Here is a 23,741-nt window from a genome sequence, read left to right on the forward strand (position 1 = left end):
AGCAAACGTACCAATGAATGGAAACTTAACAGATTTTGTAACTGCTAACGTCGAATTTTAAATGATAATAATACTAACACATTACCTACCAGCTGCTATTTAATAGGTTTAGTAGGTCCAACGATCAACAGTCAAGGAACTATTCTTGAAGAGTTAAATCACAGTACTAAATTACATTCATGAAAAATAGCAAGAGCTCTAATGGAATGACGTAATAATTTCTTCTTAAGTTGAAATTTGAAAAATTGTAAAAATGTGATTAATTTAATTAAAAATACAAAATACAGATTTCACCAGTGAATGAACAATATTAAATAAATGAACGTTTCTAACCAGTGATGCGAAAATTGATTGAATATGAAACAGAGAATTGAAAGAAATCAATAGTTAATAAGTTGGTTATTGTAATAACTTAATTTTACTAGTTTTTATAGTTACTATTATTCATTTACTAGGGCATGTACCGTAGAGGAAGGCGGAAAGAGCAGGAAAAGACTTGGACGGTAAAGATCTCGAGAAAGAATGGCGGAAAATAAGAACGAAGTACGTGAACAGTGCGGGCAGAAATTAAGAGAATAAAAGGCGAGTGGGAAAAGGTAACAAGAAAACGTAATTGGAAACGAAACGAGTATTTCAGGTGACGCGGCTGTGGATTAAAAAGAAACAGGGGAAGAGTGAGAGAAAGATATCGCACGGAACGTAAGAATACAGGGATGTTTAAAAACAGAATACGAGGAGGCTGGAGGGTGGGAAATTGGGGAAATAGAAGCTCGATTGGAAAAGGTAACAAGTAACGGTAATTGGAAATGAAAGCAAAAATTCCGACGAGCTAAGGGAATACCGGCGAGGAAGAAATTAAGAAGGAAGCGGAAATATTGGAAGGAAGGGGGAGAAGGTTAAGGATGGCGAGGGGTTGAGAGAAGGACGAAGGGTGGGTGTACACACAAGCGACCAATATCCGTTTTTATTAATAGAAATTCAATTGCAACGGCGCAAGCTCGGCAATTCGAAGAAAATCGAATTATCCACGGAATTATCGAGAGTGCACGATATCTGTGCAGAGTGTGTACGTGTACGCGTAATCCATACCCGGAGCACGTTTTACACGTCAAGCACACAGTTCTGAAACGCCGGGAGTTTCGTCGACAATTTTTTAAAGCATGAAAATGTTGCTACCTTAATTTCTTTTCCGTCAAGCGTCGATGTATCCCATGACCTGTAATCGTTAAAGTTTCCATTTAATTGGAAGCTTCCCATTCCTTCGCGTGATAAATTTCTTCAATTTAAAAAAACATGTCAAGTAAAACTGGATGATTTAAATTAATGGAAGTTATTTCATTTTCTCTCGACACAAACGTTTTAGATGTTGCTAATGCTATATGAAAAAACAGTTTTAATTGTTCCTTTCAAATAGTATACTTTAATCGAACACTTACAAAATGTGATATTTATGGATGATTTTATAGAGATTTAAACAAATCAAAAACACAGTGCACATTTTAATAATTGTTTTGTGTAAAACGTAAAATGTCTCGTAAATTATTAGTTTTTCTGTAAACAACAAAACTGCTTTAAATGCGACAATAAATCCTCGATGAGTATGCTAAGGCTCCTCGACACTGACAAGAAGAGGTCTCCAGTTGTAACGCTGACTTTTTAATGAGGTCCAGCACAGCGATAGAGCTTGGAATTCTGAAGCCAGTGATACTTGTTTTAGCCGCATATGGCCATTAGTTTAGGAGATATTTACTATTAAAGGTGTAGCCAGGGTGTTTCCAAACTGGTAATACAACCCGAAAGGATCTGATTTTACATGCAAATATAAACCGAAAAAATAGAATCAAATGTGTCGTATCATGCTTTGTTTTCAAGACAATCGTTGAAACCTGTTTAACGCGTCTGTTCATTACATTCCGTTTCTACTTATTGCCAGCACGAATACACGCATTACAGATGAATATTCAAATTCGATTTTCTCGAAAACTAATTGTTGGATGAAAAAATTTCACTCCCTATTTTCGACTTATTTTTCACGTAGAATCACCCTCTGCCAGTTGTACCACCAGTTACATGACATCCTGTATACAAGGTGGTCCACCTAAAGGTAACCACCTAAATGTCTCCTTCAGTTATGATTATACATATACAAAATATGTTGCATGCAATTTGAATGGTGTCAAAGGACGAATACGCTGCAAAGACTACTTTTGTGCGAAGGTCTTTTTTTTCGGAGTCTCCAAAGTCATCGATGTTTTTTTGCAATTTTTGATGTGACATTTTGAGATGTTAGTGACATGACCTGGAAGTAACCTATGACTTAGAATTTATCTGTTAGTGCACGTTTTAGACAATGTAGGTATATCTATGGAGAGACATCATTTTAAACACTTAACATAACATGATAATTCAAAAAGTAAGTGATAAGTGTCTTATAAATTTAATAGCGGGTAGGTCTTCTAGAACCTGTTTACTTCCACATCCGCAGGTTCTTGCCCGCTGCTGAGGTCGGTGATATCGATGGAAATGAATTTTAAATGTAATTTCAAATCTGAGACTCAAAGGTCACTTCAAGGTCATGCAACTAAGATCTCTGCATGGATTTTAATGTCAGCTGCAATATGTAAAGAAAAAAACTATACACTTGTATGCAAAAACACATCAGCGACCTTGAAAACTTCGAAAAAAAAGACTGGCATAAAATATTCTTTGCAGAGTCCTTTAACACCATTCAAATTGTATACAACATATTTTGTATACAATCAGGTGGCTACCTCTAGGTGTACCACCTTGCATAAAGTCGCCGAACTTTTTGCAGCATTATAAGTATTAAAGTCCTCAACACGGTGATCTTCATCCGGAACCGTTTGCCGATTACAAAAGGGATCCTTCGCGAAACCCACCCCCACCCCCGACTCTCGCGATAGCCCCGGAGCCGCCCTTCTTCTCGGCGAAAACTTTGTGGTTCGCCAGACAGCAGTGTCCGGATCCTTTTCCATCGAGACACCGTACAAGATTACTTTCTTTGTACAAGCGAAGTTCGTTTCCCTGCCGATGACTCCAGTCGATTACAAAGACCGCCATTCGAGACCCCGGCCCTTTTGTGCCGCGGCTTCGTCGTTTTATCCATGAAAGTCATACCTTGGTTCCTGCAGTTCCTATCGAACGGCTTTTTTCATTCTTTCTCTCTCTCTCCCTCTCCCTCTCTCTCTCTCTCTCTCTCTCTCTCTCTCTCTCTCTCTCTCTCTCTCTCTCCCCCTCTCTGCCCTTCGGCGGAATTAATTGTCGACGGATGCATCGACGGTCGATTGGGAAATTAAAAATCGAGTCACTCGAAGGGCGTGGCGATTGAAACGCGATCGAGTAACACAGTTTGAGGTTCGGATTGAACAGGATTTTCAGAACCAGCGGGATGCAGAAGGCTCGAGTAATTTGTAACCAATTCACCTTGTCCTTTTGTTCTGTCGATCCTATCGTGCTTTGTCAGTACGGAATTCAATTTCGTGTCTACTCTGTCGCGCGTTTAATGCTATCTTGTTTGATGTTTAATCGTCGATATGAGACGTCGAGCTCTGACCATCGACTCGGAACTTGACATGGTATTTGGAGTTACCACCTCGGGTGATGAATTGAAAAAGTGGACTAGGAGATATTAACATACGCGCTAGCAATTTAAAGTATAATGTTAGTAAATGATTATAAAAATTACTTCTCCGTGTGCAATCACTTGAACATAATACACGGATTCAGGCCCGAATTAAAAGTGTACACCGAATACAAGAGGGCACAAAATTTTTGTAATGCAACATACAATAAAATACATAGGTTTTCAAAAATTGAAATTTATTCTACGTAAAATTAAATATCGTTTAATCCTAACGAACACTTGATTAGAACTAACAATGCTTCGTTATATTTTAACAATTTTGATCCGATTTTTTTGTACATTTAATACAATTTTTTATTATTACAAAAGGGAAACAATAAACAAAATTTCATTTAATTATTTTTCAGTCCGAAAATCGGGCCCGGTGCTATAACCCTAGCCCACCCCTTAATCCGGGACTGCAGTGATTCTATCATCAGACCCCAAAATTGTACTAATAGTATATCTATGTATTTCTATGAATTTCTTTTATGGTATCGTATTTCAAATGTTGTTCAATTGTCTGTATTATAGATATATTTCACATGCTACCTTTTATATAAAGTATCATAAAATTAACAAACAACTAAATACATAAACGACAGTAACAATTATAATTAAATTCTTAATATTGGGGTAAGTAATAATTTTCAACTGTTGTTTGATGTAAGAACGTAACGTTTATTCGTATCATTTTTTAATTTCTCTTCAGAAGTTCAATTCCAATTTTATTTTAAACACGAAAACGCATTCAATCGCGTCAATTATCCTTCTAAACAATAATTCACTGTTACACATTGTCATTGACACATAATATAACAACATAATTGTTTACTGTTTACACAAAACCGTGGTGATCAAATCATCTGCAAAAAGTCCATAAAAACTTTGCACTGATCCAATACATCAATCAGTGATAAATCGTTTTCTGTACGTAATGTAGGTATATAAATAAAAGCAATGGTAAATTCATAAAATATTTCAATGTGTCGACCACATTCTCTTCCTCTTTGTATTGCAAGCATTACATAGATGACATTGTGTACCAAAAAGTTAGATCTAAAGTGTATACAGGGTGTCAACAAATTATATGTCGCGGCTATCATAGCGGGACTATGTAAGTAAGAACCTTCCCACAAAACTGAACTTCACCTTGAATTTGAAGGTTAAACTTTTTTATCCTTGCTGTATATTCCACTGATCGTGAGGATAACACTATGATATCTGGGTTGTATCTGACTGCGAGACTCAATATATTAAAAATAAAATCAGTTTAAAAATGAATAAAACTCCAGCATCATTTTTTAAGAGAACGGTTGAGTTGCGACTCTTGGTTCCTTCCAGATTTTTTATCCTCACGATGAGTAGAATATAATGCAATGATAAAAAAATGTGACCTTCAAATTGAAAGTCAAAGTCAATATTGCAGCAACGTTCTTACCACAATCTTCACCAAACCGAAGGTGTAGAATCCGACTATGGTAGCCACGACATGTAATTTCTTGACACCCTGTACAATGAAAATTCTGGTACGGATAAAAAATGTCCCAGTGTCAGCTTGACGCGTTGCTGTCTTCGGTCGATCGTTCGAGGGTTCAGGAAGTACGCGCAACGACTTCTGTGGGCCATCGATTGAAACCCGAAGTGGCGTCCAGGCTGGATAGGTCGAAGACGAGCTGAATTGCCCAGTAAAGATGAAGCTCCGCTGCTCGTTGCCGCGAAAAAAAGAGGGTCGATCATAAATCCAGGTGTCGTTCGAACAAGCGGCAATTCAAAACGGCTTACGGTGACCGGCAGAAAAGAGAAGGAAGCCTCCGCGGGCGCGATGGGCGAGGATGCAAATTCATTAAAGCAAATTACTTACGCACGGGTTTAAACAAGGCGAGCTCGAGTGTAATAAAAGGGGACTCGCTTACCCTTTGTTAACGTCATGGTGCAACTCGTACACGTTCGCTTAAGCACTCGCTAATACATCCGTCGAGACACAACAAGCCGAGAGCCATTCGTGTCCCGTGTGCCGGTGATAATGAATAGCGACAACTCCATAAACTAACTCCTCTCGAGAGGAACAAAACGCGAACCAACCCGTCGCAAGTTCGGACGCGGCAATGACGAACCCGATGCCGCGGCACGAAACTGGGAGATTAGAACTGAACGCCGCGGCGCGTTTCTATTCCAGGTAGCTACAATGACTACGCAGAAATGCAATTCCGCCTGACAATGGGTATACACGATCCGGATGAGCGGTTTTTAATGGGTACTAGGATCGTATTCGGTGTACCGCCGACGAAAACAATTACAATGCCATTATTTGTTATTGTTGATATACGCATCGGTAGCAAAACACGTTGAAGTATTAACTACAGAAGACAATGGTCAAATATGGAATAGTACCTACCATTTTTTTAAATCTGAATTAAGAATCACATTTATGTATCTCAATTTATGAAGCTGGATGTTAAATTACAGGTCATGCTCTTTATGATTATATTTGTTCAGCAGCGTTCTGTAATATAATCTAGTTTATTAATAGATCTATTCGTCTGAACAATTTGTTCCTAATGGTCATTCATACTATACTTTAGTGTCCATGTTTATTTATCTTGATTATTACTTTTACTTATTTCAAAATATAAATTTATTAAAAATTTATATTTAGAATTATTAAAATTTAATTTGTTTAGAATTATTGAGTAAAATTAATTAAAAATCCCCCATGAAAATTTATTGAATAACTTGTAAGAAACAAATCTCAAAAATCTGTGATTTCCTCGTCTTCCAAATGAAATTCAGGTATCTTAAAAATATTCTACAAGTATACACTCCCGCTCATAAGTATTAAATATTGTTGAAAGTCTGAAAAATGTATTGTTCATGGGACACTAAAGCTCCATGGACAACGCTTATGCTACTGGAAAGTAATAAAAGTGACCTGAAATAAAGTGGCCTAATACTTACGGGCGGCGGTGTACTTCAAATATTTTATTAGGTCAGTTTAAAAGTGTTAAATGCGAATTTACATCTGTCATGTTCACTTTAACCAACAATACATTCTCTATCTCCTGCCACTTAAGAAGTCTGTTGAAATTTTTTTCTAATCAAAACTCCCCAACGTCTCCATTCGAAATGACTATAGACGCTCAAACGACGACCGACCTCGACCATCCGTTCCACCTAATTTATCAATAATTTGTCATCTTTATCATCCACTCTCATCTTCATTCCCCCGTGTTCTCAGCGCGAACAACGTAATTCCGGGGAATTCCAAACAGTGTGCTCTGTCTTCTATATAAACTTCCTCGAGCAGAGACTGAGAGAGAAAAGATCGTTGTTTCGCCGGTCTGCCTACGGGAAACCGAGAAATCGCTGCCGTGCCTCGATGATTCCGTACGGTGTACACGCAACAATAGGCGGAAACGTCGAGCGTTACAAAAGGAGCGTCACGAGAGGGAGAGAACGCCTGGACAGGAACACCGGTGTGGCCCGATAAAGAATCGGGTCGAATCAAAGGTTCCCGGGGGAAATGCGTTCGCGTCTGTCCTCCTGCATATGGTACTCGGAAGATCGGCCCGGATAGTTACGGTGTCTGACCGTTGTAATTGGGTATCCGCGGCGAACAGCGAAACCTGTTGCCCCGCGCATTCCGATACGATCGATTTGATTTTTCGGCTCGACGTCGAATTTAAAGTCTTTATTCATAGAGTCGACGCGCAGTCCCGTTTTAATTGGATCGACTGGACTACTCGTAAATGGACACGGTACACGACTAATTGGATGCGGACACGGTGCAACGTTGACTGACAGGGAATCGTGTTTCGTGGATCGTCGTTGAACTCCTTTTTTTTTACGGATGAATGAGTGATATTTGTGAAATCGTAGATGGCTGCGTCGATTTTTCGAATCACCGTTTAGTGTTCGTTAGGTTCGTGAAGAGAGAATCGGAAAGTGATTTCGACGGTTTGCTAATTTTATTACACATCTTTGGCTCATTTTTTCATTACATTCCAACTATTTTATCACATCGCCCCAATAAAAGTGTCGTAAGTCCAAAATGTTTCATTTTCAGTTTACTGCACGAAATATGTTCTAATACGCAGATTCACCATCCAGAAAAATGTCATAAGCTCAGTACTTCAAGCGAGAAGGCACTACTAGCGTCCGTTTGTTTTTCACTAGGCTACCAAATCAGTCCGAATGAGTGGTCAATACACTTTTATAATGATAGTTAACATGTTATGACGATACATTTTCTCACATATTTTGCAACTTTTATACAATATGAAAGTGAAGAAATTAGTTAATTTATAAAATAGAAAATTTTCAAACGTTTGTCATGTTTATTGACCGATCGAAATAGACCGTACGTTTATTGTCGGTAGTTCTAGTGTTAATGTATGAAATGCTTTTTACTAGCCATGTGATAATAAGTTTTACATATAAGTAAATAATATAAAATTTGGGAAAACTCAGGACAATTTAACTTTTTAATATGCAACGATCCATTCTCGAACCAAGAATCTAAATCAAAATATCCAGATTAGCATGTAAGAATTGAGACTTATGTTATTCTTTATGTAATTACTCATTAAAATTTTAAAGGTATACTAATATTTACATGTACATAACATAGTTTCTATCTTTGTACCTGACATGTTACATCAATGAACCTTGAAAGGTCTAGAATTTCATTATAATAACAAAGGATATGTATATATGAAATGTAATGAATGAATTTCTTTTCGCTCTCTTGAAAAATTACGTATGTATTTCCGACATGGGACATATTTCTTGCGGCAGTGGAATATGTGTATAAGATAGCAAACAACAATTTATTAAAAATTTAACAAAGAAGAGACTAAAATTATGTAGTTAAAATGCATTACCGTCTCTGTTAAATCTTTTTCATTAGAATGCTAGTAATTAATAAAAAACGAACCCTTATCCTAGTGTAAACAGTTTAAAAAGAACATTAAACAAAAGATGGTAGAGCATTTCACAATAATGAAGAACATTCCACTGTTCAAAATTAACTCTTTCAATACTATGGACTGCACTACAATCACCTACCTCGACGCGACATCCGTGTAAATATACAGGGTGTCTCAAAAATATGGGACAATCCGTAACACACATAATCCTCGTGCAAATACAAATCGTTAAATCCTTCACCGTTTTGTAATCTAAAGCTCCATATCTGAGATATTAGCAGTTAAATGAACTCGACTTAGTAGTTAACGATCAGCTGAGCGATGGGCGACACGCACGCGCAGCACAGTCAAGAAGCGCAGTACCCAAGTCACTGGTTTCTGCTTCTTGACAGTGTCTGCATGTACGTGTGGCCCACCGCTCGGTTGATTCAAGTTCGTTTAACTGCAAATGACTCGAAAATGGAGCTTCAGATTACCAAACTGTAAAGGACGTTTCGATTTGTATTTGCATGAGAAATATGCATGTTACGAATTGTTCCATCTTTTTGGAACACCATGTATATGTACTATGTGCCAGACGCGCTCGCCGCAAAGTACATAATTAATGTGTGCCGAGAAACAGTTCTTAAACCGTTGAAATAGATTTATTATTAATGTTTCTTAGGATTAACTTTCTAGTGAACGTTTGTTTCCCAATTTAAAGAGTATTTATAACTTAATATCAAAACGTAGAAAAACATTGCCACCTGTTATATTGTTCCAATATCAAACGATACGTTTCGCACAGCCGCATTGAAAAGGTTAAATACTATTCTGAAAAATAACTCATAAACTAACCCATTAAAAACAGAAGGATAAAGAATGCAATATTGCATAATGTCTGTATCCAGTTATCCTAATTGAATGACATTATTACGTATTTCACGCAATCATGCATCGCCAATTCAATTAAATTCGCCATACGTTCAGCGGACGATAAACGGCAGACGCCTTCGCAAATGAACGAGTCTCGCCGTGGTTAAAGTAAGTCTCAGGCGACCTCGTATGTCAGTTGAAACGTTTATTCAAAAGCGTCCCAAGACACTCGAGACAAAGCCAGAGAGAGAGAGAGAGAGAGAGAGAGAGAGAGAGAGAGAGAGAGAGAGAGAGAGAGAGAAGGCGGGATCTTTTTCCGGTGGTCGCCGATTTCACTCCACATACCGTTTTTCTTTACTCCTCTTTCCTTCCGCCGTCTGGCGGTTCTTCTGTTTCTTTTCCCTTCTTCAAATCGCGCAATGTCCAGACTGGCAGACCTCATTGTCCGTGGTTAGATAGGGAAGTTTGCATTGCAGATTCGAGACAGATACGATCTGGTCAGTCTGTTACCAGAAGCAAAGAGACGTCTTGGTTACGACGAGAATACGTCTCGCGAAACGAATCGCATGTGTTGTGTGTGCAATAAAAACCGTAATATCGATGATTCTAATTTATGACAGTATCTTGCAGTCCACGTGCATAACACTTGTCAGATCCGAATACCGATATCACTCTTCGTTAGCATTTAACTTAAGTACGTACGCTTTTACAACTGCTGTCATAAATGCAAAATAAATTATTCTAAAAAGTGTTGTTGAAGCAGTGACTTAGTAAGTTTAAAGCATGGGTGTAATGACATGTCGTGTAGATCGTGAAAATGTATATTTAGAGGAACTTATTTATTTGCGAATTTTCTGTCCTTGAAACCGTGGTTGTTTCTTAACATTCCTTTTTTTAACAACATTTTTTTAAATTATGTTGTTTTAAGTACTGGTTTCTTTAAGTTTTCAAATATATTCTTTTGATGTGTTCAGAGTCCTGACGAAATTCGTTTAGATTTTAGTTACACAATCACTCATTTCTGTATCAATTCCTACATAAAAAATAATGATGTCATTATGAAGCATATTTTATTGAATTTCTTCCGAATCACTTTCAATTGTATATTTAAATAACTGCACAGCATACGCAATAGATAGAGGTGCCTTTAATATTTACAAAACATGATACAAGCATTTCAATAAAATATTCGAAATGACGAAACTTTTAGTGACACTAGAAGTTTCCTAATCTAAACATTCAACGAAAAACGTCTGTCTTCATGATATCGTATTTATGTAAATTTTGTTTAATAAACCGCATTTTGATAAGTTATATCAATGAATAATCCAGTTTTTCATCAAAATTATTACTAAACAAATAACCGTGTTTTTAAGCACAAAATCGGAAAAATATGAATTCGAATTAATTAAGAGTTCAAATAAATTTAATATAATGAGCCTGCAAACGATTTGAAAATAGATTAATGACTCTGAAATTGCATTTATCTAATAACTTTTCCCTTATTATAGACAATCATTAATGTTAGAAAAGTCGCGAATGACAATATACAGTAGACCCCGCTTAATAGACGTACTTATTTCCGCTTAAGTAACGTGTCAAGTTATCGCCACAAATTTCTGAAATTGCTTTCATAGAGCAAGCGTCCACTTTATCTGCGGTACACACCATAAAACAGCTATTCCATTGTGAACCGGAAGGCGATAATTCCTAAAACACCTAATTCCCTCGATAATTGTTGCGACATGGACCCGAGCCTGTGTCAATTAAGCGTCAATTAGTCTTCCTGTGTACTACCACCTACCACTAAATTATCAAGCATCGTCTAAAATTCCTGTACACACGTTACGACGACGAACGTAAAGATCATAGAAATTCGAGGGGAACATCTTCATTGACGTGGCCGAAACACGCGTAACAATCGAGACCCAATTAATCCCCGTGGTCTCTGCCACACGACAATGTGGCAGCCGGTCGAAATCGTCGCGGGAAGACAATGATTCGCGATAATTGGCCGCGATAAAGCGATAACACCCGGCTGGAGATTATATTGTAAGTGCGTCGCAGTGACAGATATGCAAATGATTATTAATTATTAGCGTGTTGATCGTCCGTGTCGTCGACAGGGCCAGGGGTACGGGGAGGGATCGATTCCTCTATGAATTCCTGTAGCCCCGATGCTGGATGATAAAGTTTAATTAAGGATCGTATTAACGCAACGTAGATAGAACGCACGGGGTTGGGTTGAACAGGGGGGCTGAGTGAGCGGTTAGCAAGCAGGTGCACGGATAATTATACGTTTTCCACCTATATCGTCGCATGCTACCGGAATAATTAAGCAAAACTGATGAGCGTGTTCGCCCCGGCGCGCGGCGCACCAGCAGCTTCTCTCCTTCTGCCCGGGCGTTCTATCGTCGTCCGGCAGTTTCGTGAATTTTTAATTTGCGCACCGATGCTCCGCCGCGCCGTTGCAACCCCTCCCAAATTAACGTTGTTAATGCCCGGCCTGCCGCGTTTCTCCGAGCTTATTGGCGCGCCAATGATAATTACGCTCGGTTAACCGGTCGACTCGCCGTGGAATAATCGTTTGTTGACGAGAAGACAACTAGTTTGTTCGTTCCTCCTTTCCTCTCCCACCTTTTTTAACCTCCTGTAAGGCTGAAGTTCGTCGAAACACAATCATCGGACGGTTTCTCGAGTGAATTATCGAAATCATCCCACCTAGAGAGAGCTCCGCGTGAGCCGGAGATGTTTTTTTTTTATTATGTGCTCGCGTGCACGCATAATTTGACGATCCTTCGACAAGTTCATTAGCAACGCAGAATCTCGGGAGTTTTAATGCACAGCATGGATAATAAGAAAAGATTGGTGTAACTCTGTTCTATTTTCTTGTACGATTAGAGAATGGAGTTTCATCATATGTGTGTACCTAACAGTTACCGGACGCTTATGTTACGGTATTGAATCATGGATGAAAGTTATAATTATTAACTCTTTACTTTGTAGACATTTTAATTGGATTTTATGCTGTGATTAATCGAATGTTTCTTTTTTGGTCATCAATGTATCCGCTTTGTTTAGTCACGGCTACTTGAACTCATTGCGCGAATATATCAATGACTTTTTTTAGTTTTATGGAATTACTTTACTGCAATCTTTCTGGTAATTTTGTGTTTCAACTTATCCTTTTAAATACTAGTTCTTTAATACTAGTTCTAGTAATTATTATTGTTTAGATATACGTGGTTTAGCTCCAGTACTTCAGTTTACCAACCACATGTACTTTATAGACTTAAGTCTGTTCGTTATCGGACATTACCACTTACAGTATGTTGTCAGAATAATTGAACATAGCCGGTAGTTACACCTGGACCATGAATTTTATGCATTGGTATGTTAAATTGTGAAACATGAAATACTAATTAATCCAATTTAACTTAATAAATCTAATCTCTAGAACTGCCACAATATTGCGAATGTTTCAAAAATTTATCAGCAATACATTCTACAATCTTCATATCCTGTGACTCATGTAACACCGTACTAATATAGTAAACCATATAATCATCCAATGGAGAAAAACTTCTACTTACAGACAGCAATTTAAAATTAAAGCCATTATTAAGTACAGTTTAAAGGATAAAAATACAGTCCAAGGTCTAGTAAACTACCTCAAGTTATATCCAATTATACAGTCAATTGTGACTTCATCTGAACGTGCTATTATTAGTGTCGCTAATAACCCAAACAAGTGGTTGATGCGACCATAAATAATAGAGATAAGCAACACCCAAAAAAAAATAAATTCGATTTTTTGGCCAAAATGCAACGAATACTTTCTTAACCCTTTAACGCCCAGACCCTTAAATCGTCATGTTAAAATTATAAGACTGATATACACATATGTTGTATCCTGTTATTTTGAAGTGAAAAATATCGATATTAAGCCGATCAATTTGTTTTCTTTTTTATATTTATTTTTGGAGTTTTTATATTAATTTATACTTGACTTTCTCAATCAAAAACGTTGGGATTTACTTCACGTCAGTGAAATTACGGATCGTTGCTAACAAAAATCAGATTTTAACCGGCGTCAGAATTTGACGCACTTTTAATCCAGCTATTCTCTGTGGGTCTATGTCCCGAAATGAAGATTATATTTCAATACATACTAAATTTTTAAATATTTATTTTTAGTATCCAACATACTTAACCTTCACGTTTATTCTTTGTGTATTTCCCATTTCTTAAGAACAAATCACTTAAATCTCAAATAATTTTATTCAAAGGGATACAAACGTGAAGAATAAGTGAGGAATAGGAGAGACCGGGGCTAGTTCACTAATTTTTAACATTTTTTACAAATAAACCATTGATACTTTGTTGACTTGTTGCATACCAAAAGTTTACACAGTTACTTAGCTGTACAGGCTTAATTTTGAAAATCATTTTAATTGAGCCTAGGTTGTAGCTTCATATTTAGATCAGTGAGAGCAATAAGTCAACAATCATCATTTACTTTTAAGTGTTTTAGAAAAGAATAACAGTACTAACAAAAATTAAACATTTAATTGTTCATATGTATTTATTGTAATGAACTAATGTATGATTTGTAGGAAAAATTTAGTCAAATTAGGCCTACAAATCATCGTGAGTCACAGATAATGCACACATAAAACGCTATATTAGAGCTGATACAGTTTTCGTGAGCCCATCACACATTCTCTATCATATTTCGACTCTGAAGATAATCCCATCTATGTTTAGTCAAGTAACCCCGACCGACATGTTTAACATGTTACGGTCTGCACGTACAAAATCTCTACAGACCGGATAAAATAAAATGCCATAAATTATAGTCAATGTATCACATTTTTACAAAATATTCATGAAAAAGTATCACACAGTACTTAATGGACAAAAAAATAATAAATAGTCGAAACAAAAATATTTACTCATCGCCGATGTTTTGCGATTTTTTACTCTCACTGATACAACACTCTGCCGTGGCGACACGGTAAATGGCGAGATTGTCATTTATATGTGTCAATATCGCGAATAAAAGCACCATTTACTCTATAATACAATAATTAGAGGAAATTAGTTAACTAAACCCATTAGTCAACTAGCTTCGGTCCCCTACAGCAAGGTTAAAATGAGTGTTGCACCGGTGCAACACGATGAGCGTTAAAGGATTTGTTGAAAATAGCGAAGTACGTGAGCTACACTCACGATGCCACGGATGACTGATGATCGGCTGTATGATTCGGGAATCTTCCGTAACGCCTATTGTAACACGCAAATAATCCGTTAGGATAGTCTCGAACTATCGACGCAAGGTATCGCGTGCGTTCATGCTGTGTCATGTATCATTGTCGTGAAAGTTAATATAGTGTCTTTTTGTGTACGTTATTAAGAGCCCATCCAGCCAATTATTTTCCCAATAGGGTTAAACAAGGAATTATATTTCTCTTTAACCTTTTCGGTACGGACGACGAGTATACAAGTGGTCCGTAGAATGCCTGCTCTGGCCGTAGAACGAGTATACAAGTGGTCTTCGAAATGCTGTTCATCAAGGGTGTGCCGGTGTGCGGGTATCCGACATTTCGGGATCGGGTCGGGTCGGGACAAGTCGAGCGAAAGCGGCCGGGATCCCGAGAGTATAAATCGCATCGGGATCCCGACAGATGTCGGGTCTCGTAACATCTTCGGGTCCCGAATGATATTTTCGAGAACTTTTCCGTCTAACGGCAAAAAATTATACTATACGATACGATACCATATTGAATCTTCAGATTCATAATATGAACTATAAATGCTAAATGAGTTGACGATTCTAAATGGATTCCCTCCGGTTGGACAGGGTTAATAATACAATCTTCAGTACACATTTCTTCGTACGTAATGTTTTTATTAAGTAAAATAAATAAAGTGGCAGTATTAGGAACGTTTAATCTATCATACAACATATAGGCATATATAATATTATTTTAAATTATAATGTAAAAAAACATAATTATTGCCGGACAATGTCGAGGAATTATGTTTTAATACATTATAATTTAAAATAATATTATATATACCTGTATGTTGTATGATAGATTAAATGTCCCTAATACTGCCACTGTATTTATTTTACTTAATAAAAACATAACGTACGAAGAAATGTGTACTGAAGATTGTATTATTACCCCTGTCCAACCGCAGGTTTCCATTTGGAATCGTCAACTTATTTAGCATTTATAGTTCATATCATGAACCTGAAGATTCAGTATAGCATCGTATTGTATAGTATAATTTTTTGCCGTTAGACGGAAAAGTTCTCGAAAATATCATTCGGGACCCGAAGATGTTACGGGACCCGACATCTGTCGGGATCCCGATGCGATTTATACTGTCAGGATCCCGGCCGCTCTCGCCCGACTTGTGCCGACCCGACCTGAGTCTCGGGAATCCCGTGATTTCGGGTACCCGCACAACCCTGCTGTTCATATGATTTCCCCTCGGCCGTCAGGAACAACGTCGCGCGTTTTGGTGTCGCCGTACCAAAAAGGTAAAAAATCGTTTTCAAAACATTGCCTCTAAAAATATAAATTTGTAAAGACATCAGTGATCTACCTATCGCAAACATCAAACAGACAATTCACATCCAAGACGATCGCATCTTCCCACGAACAATCAATAAATAAGCGAGTATCGTTTAACTAATAATCGTAATTGACCGTCCCGGTTCACAAGGGGATCCCATCCATCTTGTAAACTTTCACTGTCGAACGATGGCTCGTCGTGGGATTGCTTGGGAGAAAAACGCGAAACGCATCCTGAATGAGAGCCGACTTCGTTCACGGTACCCCCCTGCTTGCACACGCTCTTCTGCGCGCTCGTCTGCGTTGCTCACCTCTCTTGTTCCTGGCTCCGGCGCGCGTTGCATGCGCGCGGTTTTCTCAACATCATCGCTCGTGCTACATAGAGTATTGACTCATTGCACCAGGAACGCCGCCGACACACACCGGAGAGATTTCTCCGGCCAGATTACGACAGGAACACCGCTCGTCGTTTTGCTACACGGCGAACGATTTACTCGCGGCGGAACGGATCGGACGTACTAGTACGCGCCACGCTTTTTACCGAGGCTCGTTTTCTTCGATTCAGGCTTCTTCTTGTCGCGAAGTATGCGGGAGATTTATTTAAATCGCGCTTCGCCGTGGGATGCTTTAAATCGCGATTGTCTTCCTCGGGTACGTTTGTATACTGGATATTGACTATTCCAACGAAGTGCACTCGTCCCATGGGAATAAACATGTACGGCAGTTCATGCTCGAAAATTTCGCCCTACCTTAAAGGCTTTGGCTTTTATTCGTAACATACGGCGCTTTTGCAATGAATGTACGCTGCCATTTCAACCCATTAACAGCTGTTGTTATACAAACGCAACGTTCAACTTTTTTTCTAATTAGGTTAACGGCAATATTTCGCTTTATATCTGTTATAAGTATGTTTCTTAGATATTTGTAAAGACATACAATATTTTGATTGTCGATTAAAACTTAATTTTTTTATGTTTACCAATTTTTTAAGTAAGAATGAAGTCCCTCGAAAGAATCAACAAAAAGATGCAGAAAATTGTAAAAGTCAAATAATTTAATGTGTGAAAAATGTAATGTCTATTTATAGTAATTATTTAATTTTGTATTATGTTTTAAACCCTTGATGCGTATACGCAACATTTTGTTATTAGGGTCCTAGATTCTTAATTTACTAAAATGTAATTTAAATGTCAATTTTTGTTATTTTTATTGAAAATAAGTAATACACACAGACCTGGAGTATCTATTTTAATGCTTGTCCGGTAAGGGGTTAAAATATCGGGACAGTTGTTATTTCTGAGAGAATGCAATTTAAATAGCAGATTAAAAATTTTGTGGTAATTTTATCGTTTGTAATATTACAGCAATTTTTAGAAAAAAATATCGTAGCACGATAAAATTGATTTCAATGTACCAAATTTTCAACTGATATGCAATAGCACAGTCTCGGCTCTAATGAAAGTGTTGTGTTATTTGAAAAATTGTATATCTTGATGTTGTTTAATGTTCAATAAGAATTCGCTTGAACTGTCCTAGAAATTAAATCAAATACAATGGAATAAACGACAAAAAGACTGCCACAATGGTTTAAAAGACTGATATCTAAAAGCAGTGACTACGCCAATAAATTGTATATTTCATTTCAATCTTTTCCTGTATGGGAATATATTTTAACGAACTACTGTATATTTATTTATAATTTTACAATTTAGGTAAAATATTAAAATATGATTAAATTATATGGTACATATATGTACAAGTGCCAGAATACGAAACCAGAAATATCTTAGATCGTACAGAATTAGTACACTGTTCGGTCAAAATTCGCTAATAAATAATTAAAATTTGTAATTTGTTTATTCCGAAAAGTTAAATCAAGATTGTTTTCATTCGCTCCTGTAAGGATATTAGTGATATTTATGTGAAGTAGCTGACTAATATTCTGCTATGTATGTATAAAAATTTCAACACCATTCCTCGTGCACGTAAAAGGCACAGCCGACATTTAATATCTATTAAACAGCACGTTTAAAATTAGTATTCCTTTTGTGTAAAATCGATTCGTTTACTTTATTTTTTGCTTAGTTCTATTGTAGTAAATAAATACCGTAATTATTTTAAAAGGAAAACGATCAGTTTTCTCCATTCCTAACATTTGAGTCTTCTATTCGCTATTCCGTTTCATATAGAAAATATCCTCGACATTTAAACGAATTCTCATCCGCAAAGGGATAAAATTACCTACATGGGGATTATTAGTCCCTCCATAAAATTTCTTCGAATGTTATGCAGATATTCAATGTGACCTCGTGCATACCCAATATCTCAATAATTGAGGTAATCTAACCAAACACGAAATACATGAAACGGTCGTGGTGACTGTGCTACGATAAAAATGACTGTGAACATACCTTGGGGTCGAAGTTGAAAACCTGTTCAGGTTTTAGCGGACATTCAAGACCGCATTTGCAGGTTCCCACTGTCGTCAGGTACTCCTTCAGCTGATCCAGCGAACCCAGCGCTGTACTGCTTGGACTGCAATAAAATAAAGATAGATTAATTAATGAAAATACGCGTAAATTCAAAAGGTAGTACCTACTGAAAATACACAAAATGACCTATTTCTTTTATATTATGCATTCATAATAAATTCAACAGTATACAACACAATAAAGTAGAATGTTTAGCCAAGTTTACTACAGGCTTTATTTTCTGTCGCATAACGCGACGGTTTAAAAAATGAAGTAGGTTTATAATTAATTCTAATTTTTTTTCTGCATTAGTAGATAGGATACCATAGAGTACAATGTACCAGTCAATATGACATTAACAATGACATATGCTTCAAAATCATAAATCAACACTAACTAATACTATTCTTTATATCTACGAGATAATTAAGTGTATTAATAGGTAATCCTCTATTTAAAAAAAAAACAATATTTGTTATCACAAAAATAATATATTACAATAAATTTTAACTTTAATACAATGCAATTAAGAAATTAAAGAATTATTTATTAAGACGACGTTTAATCAAACCGGCAATCAGTTTCTGTAACCGAAGGTAATGCGAGTGACGCAGAGGAGAGCAGTTAGCGAAATTACTATAATTTCAAAAGACGGTGATTAAATCGCGATCCGTATCGAAAGCCACGCGATGCAATGCGTAAAAAAGCGGAATATAAAAGGAAAATTGAAAGCGTATCGCTTTTATGTTTCCCCGGCGTTTGAAGGGAGTCTCCACACGAAGATCTCCAACACGGACAAAGAAACGAGCGAGCAATATCGAAGATAAATTAACTAACTCATAAAGAAGACGTACACTGAGAGAAGACGGAGTCGATGTTTCAAGGGGAACAGCAAATAGGCATTCCATAATTTCACCGACCGCGTCAATGAAGTGGGAGAAAACGGTTTATTACCTATAGATACCCACTTGTTTGGCGGGACCGGACAGTAATGGTTTCAGGACGTTTGTCGAGCGATGAACGAATAACACTGGATATCTTTGGTAATAATTTATACCGATGTTACGAGCCGAGGGCTAAAGGGGCTTCCAGCTTTGTTATAGCCGAGGATCGGTTGTTTAGAATTATTGTTTGTCGTGGATAGACCGATGCTTATTTCATCGATGGGATGCCACTAGGAAGTTGGTAGGTTTTCGTGGATAGGACGATGCTTATCTCATCACCGGGGTACTACCAGGAGGTTGGTTTTCGTGAATAGGCCGATGCTAATTTCATCACCGGGGTACCACTACGAATGTTAGTTGGCCTCGTAACTTTAAATTAAATTCGGTACACCTCGAGCGATAAAGATGTACCTTTTGCGGGTTGTATTGCTAGTTGCCAACTTAAACTGTATGTTAAGGTTCGAAATGGATCTACACAAGATTACAAATGAACCTTACAGTAAGTATACAGGGTGGGGCAATAACTATGTCGTCTACTTTGAATATTGCCGTTATTTGTAATAATATGAAAAAATGTTATATACAAAATTTACACGATAGAGAGGGGGGGCATATTGCGACACAAACATTTTCTGCGTGGGTGAAGGCATAGAGGAGATTTCAAGGTCGTCTTAATTTTTTTTAATGGAATGTTATGTTTTTTTTATGGCGATGTGATAGCCGGTGCTGAGACGACTTCAGCGAACTATCATTGAAGGTCATGCAAGGTCAAATGTGGTAGTAAAGTAAACTTTCTTAAAAATTGTAATATGTTCTTAATAACAGATACATTGATTATATTTTCCAGGTCGAAAAATACTACCTGATCTAGTAAAACTGATGTTTAAAAATCTGTATTAATTATTTAATAACTTGTAGTTTCAATTTTATGCAACATTAGTTGTTACGCAATAATTGAGAATTTTATGTAATAATATTATATTGGAAAATGAATAATATCATACTATTCTCATCACTGTTTACAAATATTAAGATAAGTAAAAGAAATCTGTAATGGCACAACACAACAGTTGAATCGTATTTGGTCGCAAAAAGAGTCTAACGAAAAAAAAAACTTCTATACAAAATTTCGGCTATCTTCTTTGGTATACCACGAATTACACTATGCACGCCCTACAATATACGTAACATAAACAAACGTAGATTAATAACAAGCCATTTTATTTTGCTGCTACACACATTCATACTCCATACTGTCAGGCAACTGTATTAAATATCTCTATTATCACTTATGATCGGTCAAGAATGAGTCATCTGAGTGAATAAAATTATTGTTACCATTTTTCCGTTTGTACCACTTGTACCATTTGCACAATTTGTACCATTTGTATCATTTGTACAATTTGTACCATTTGCACAATTTTTACCATTTTTGCCATTTTTTACCATTTTCATCATTATTACCATATTATCAATTTCCCATATTGCCTGACCGAAGGAAGTAATTGAAGTTCATCGATTAATTTAGCCCCATGTCGGAACAACGAAGAAGGATAAGCGTCGTGCGCAAGGACGGTTTATCATCTATCGCTCTTTGACATCGTATCCCCGACAGCGACGCTTTGCAAGTAACTAATTCGACGGAGGATGGGGTTCTTCGGTGGCGATTCAGGTTGAATCAACGAGCTGAAACGGAGGCAGGGTCGCCGCTTGTATATTGATTACCCAATAGAGAGACAGGGAGACTTTGTTTCGGGGTACTTTGCAGCTTCCTAAACTAATAACCCCGGGCGCTTCATCCCGGCATTATAACCCCGAGGGAAGGCTCGCCTTCCCCGTCCGACCACCGTCCGTAGGAATTCTCCAGGCAATTATTTCTCATAACAACAAGACGAATTCGTGTATCCACGTTCGCGCTAATTTACGCTGGATTCGATTTGTTCGCCGCGGTGCCATCCTTGCCATCCTTGCCCCCCTCCCCCTAACCATCCTTTGTCGCGCCCTCCGTGAATTATGAAATACATATTTCCACTTCGTCGCGTACTATCCGCGCGGATATTAGCAGCGATGTGCGAGAAGTTCGCGATAAACGCTCGAACATGGCTTCGATAGTAAATGTCGGAATTAATTATTTTAAACATTTGCATTGCAATGGTGCTCGTTGGAAGGCACGACAGAAATGTCTTTCTTTAGGAATTTGTGTTTTTCAAGTAATTATCTCATGATCGTTTAGATTTGAAAAAAAAAAGATTCAATACAGTTTTGTCTTCATTATAAACCATTGAACCTTAATAGATTTTTATTTGTACGTAAGAACTGCGTTTTCTGATTCAATTTCTTTTTTTGTAATATGTAATTGTGTACACTATCCGTTTCACTAGAACACTTAAAACAAATCATCATAACACTAAGTACAGAGGAAGTTTTTATTTATTCATGAGAATAATATTTATATACTGACGGGATATAGGGCCCTTCAAACATTGATTAAAAGCTCTACTACCCGCAGAATTTAATTTTCTTGTGAACTGATTTTCTTCTGTGTGTCTTGACAATGAATCATTTCCTGCCCCGTTTCATTATGAATTACACTATGATTGTTGTTACTATTGTATAGCAGAGAGATGCAATATTTTAGTATAGTCAGGCATTTATCATTCATTGTACGTATAATTGCATTATAAATTAAACACCATCAAGATGCTTTACGAAGCGAACTTCGGTTGTTATCAGTTATCACGAACTATGTAGCTACTACAGTAATTAAGAGAGTGGTTGATGAATTACGAAAACGTCAGTGTAATTACTTTCTGTCTCAGGAAGACAAATTCGCTATCCACTGTTAATGGACAGACTATGTACTACACAGTTGTATCTCGTCTCGCTGTAATCTGCTTTATTCCAAAATAATTACTACTTTATTTCATGAATATTTAATAACGTTGCTAGTATTTTTTCTGTCAGTGATAATGACCAAAAACCAGTGTTTCTACATTTTTTATTATACAAAATAACACATAAATATTAAGGTAATAAGTGATATATGTAGACATGTAGTGTTATTAAATGTAATACCTTGTATGCAAAAATATCACACCATGCGAAAGTATTGATAGAAAGCATCATTGCATTCTTAGAAGAATTTAACAACAATCATTAACTACCTAGTCTATACTTGTTTAAAATAGAAAACTGTCTTACAGATAATTCTAATGTTTACAACCCATCTGTAAATTACTTCCATTTACGTTTACGAAGTATCGAAACTGTAGAATTTAATGTAAAATTTAATAGGGTAGTTACTATTTTTTGGTAAAAAAGCAACAACTAATATAATTGAGGAAATTCTGTGAAATCTATGCTACCAGAACATTATTGAAGTACAACATATGTATGTATGTATAGCTTATACAATAATGTTTGTTATATACTTCGCTGCACTTTAGATATATTTTGTGAGTTAAACTTCAAGAATAGCAACGGCAAATATCATTATGTAGTGAGTTAACAAAAAATATTTACTACGTGAAAAGGTTGCGTTCCTTTGTTTCCTACGTAGCATAGAAATTTAAATATGATAAAAGAAGAATAGGGTTTCCCAATCCATGAATTAATATTATGAAATATATAAATAAATACGCCACTATATGCTTCTCTTATTAACGAACAAACTTATTAATTCTCTTACTTCTTCCTTAATAAAAACAGTGTAGGAAGTTAGAAACGAAATTGTAACTGAAATCTTACTAATCTAAATGTCATAAGAAACATCTGATTACTCATTAGCACACTCAATATACAGGGTGGGACAATAATTATGTCCACTTTGAATATTGCCGTTATTTGTAATATGAAAAAATTTTATGTACAAAATCTTATATACAATCTCCTGTAATTTAGGAAAGTTTATTTTGCTACCACATTTGACCTTGCATGCCCTTCAATGATAGCTCGCTGAAGTCGTCTCAACACCGGCTATCACATCGCGATGAAGAAAACAAAGCATTCCATTAAAAAAAAATAGAGATGACCTTGAAATCTCCTCTATGCCTTCAACCACGCAGAAAATGTTCGTGTCACGATATGCCCCCCTCTATACCGTGTAAGTTTTGTATATAACATTTTTTCATATTATTACAAATAACGGAAATAGTCAAAGTGGACATAGTTATTGCCCCACCCTGTATACGAACTTCTTACAATGGTAAGAATTTCCACTTCTCTAACGGAAAAAAAGTGACAAGAAACCTGTTACGCTCTCTCAAAAAATTTCATATTTCCACTTGGTGCTCATGCATACATTCTCGCGACTC

Source organism: Dufourea novaeangliae, unplaced genomic scaffold (genome assembly GCF_001272555.1).
Source record: "Dufourea novaeangliae isolate 0120121106 unplaced genomic scaffold, ASM127255v1 scaffold61, whole genome shotgun sequence".
Lineage (NCBI taxonomy): Eukaryota > Metazoa > Arthropoda > Insecta > Hymenoptera > Halictidae > Dufourea > Dufourea novaeangliae.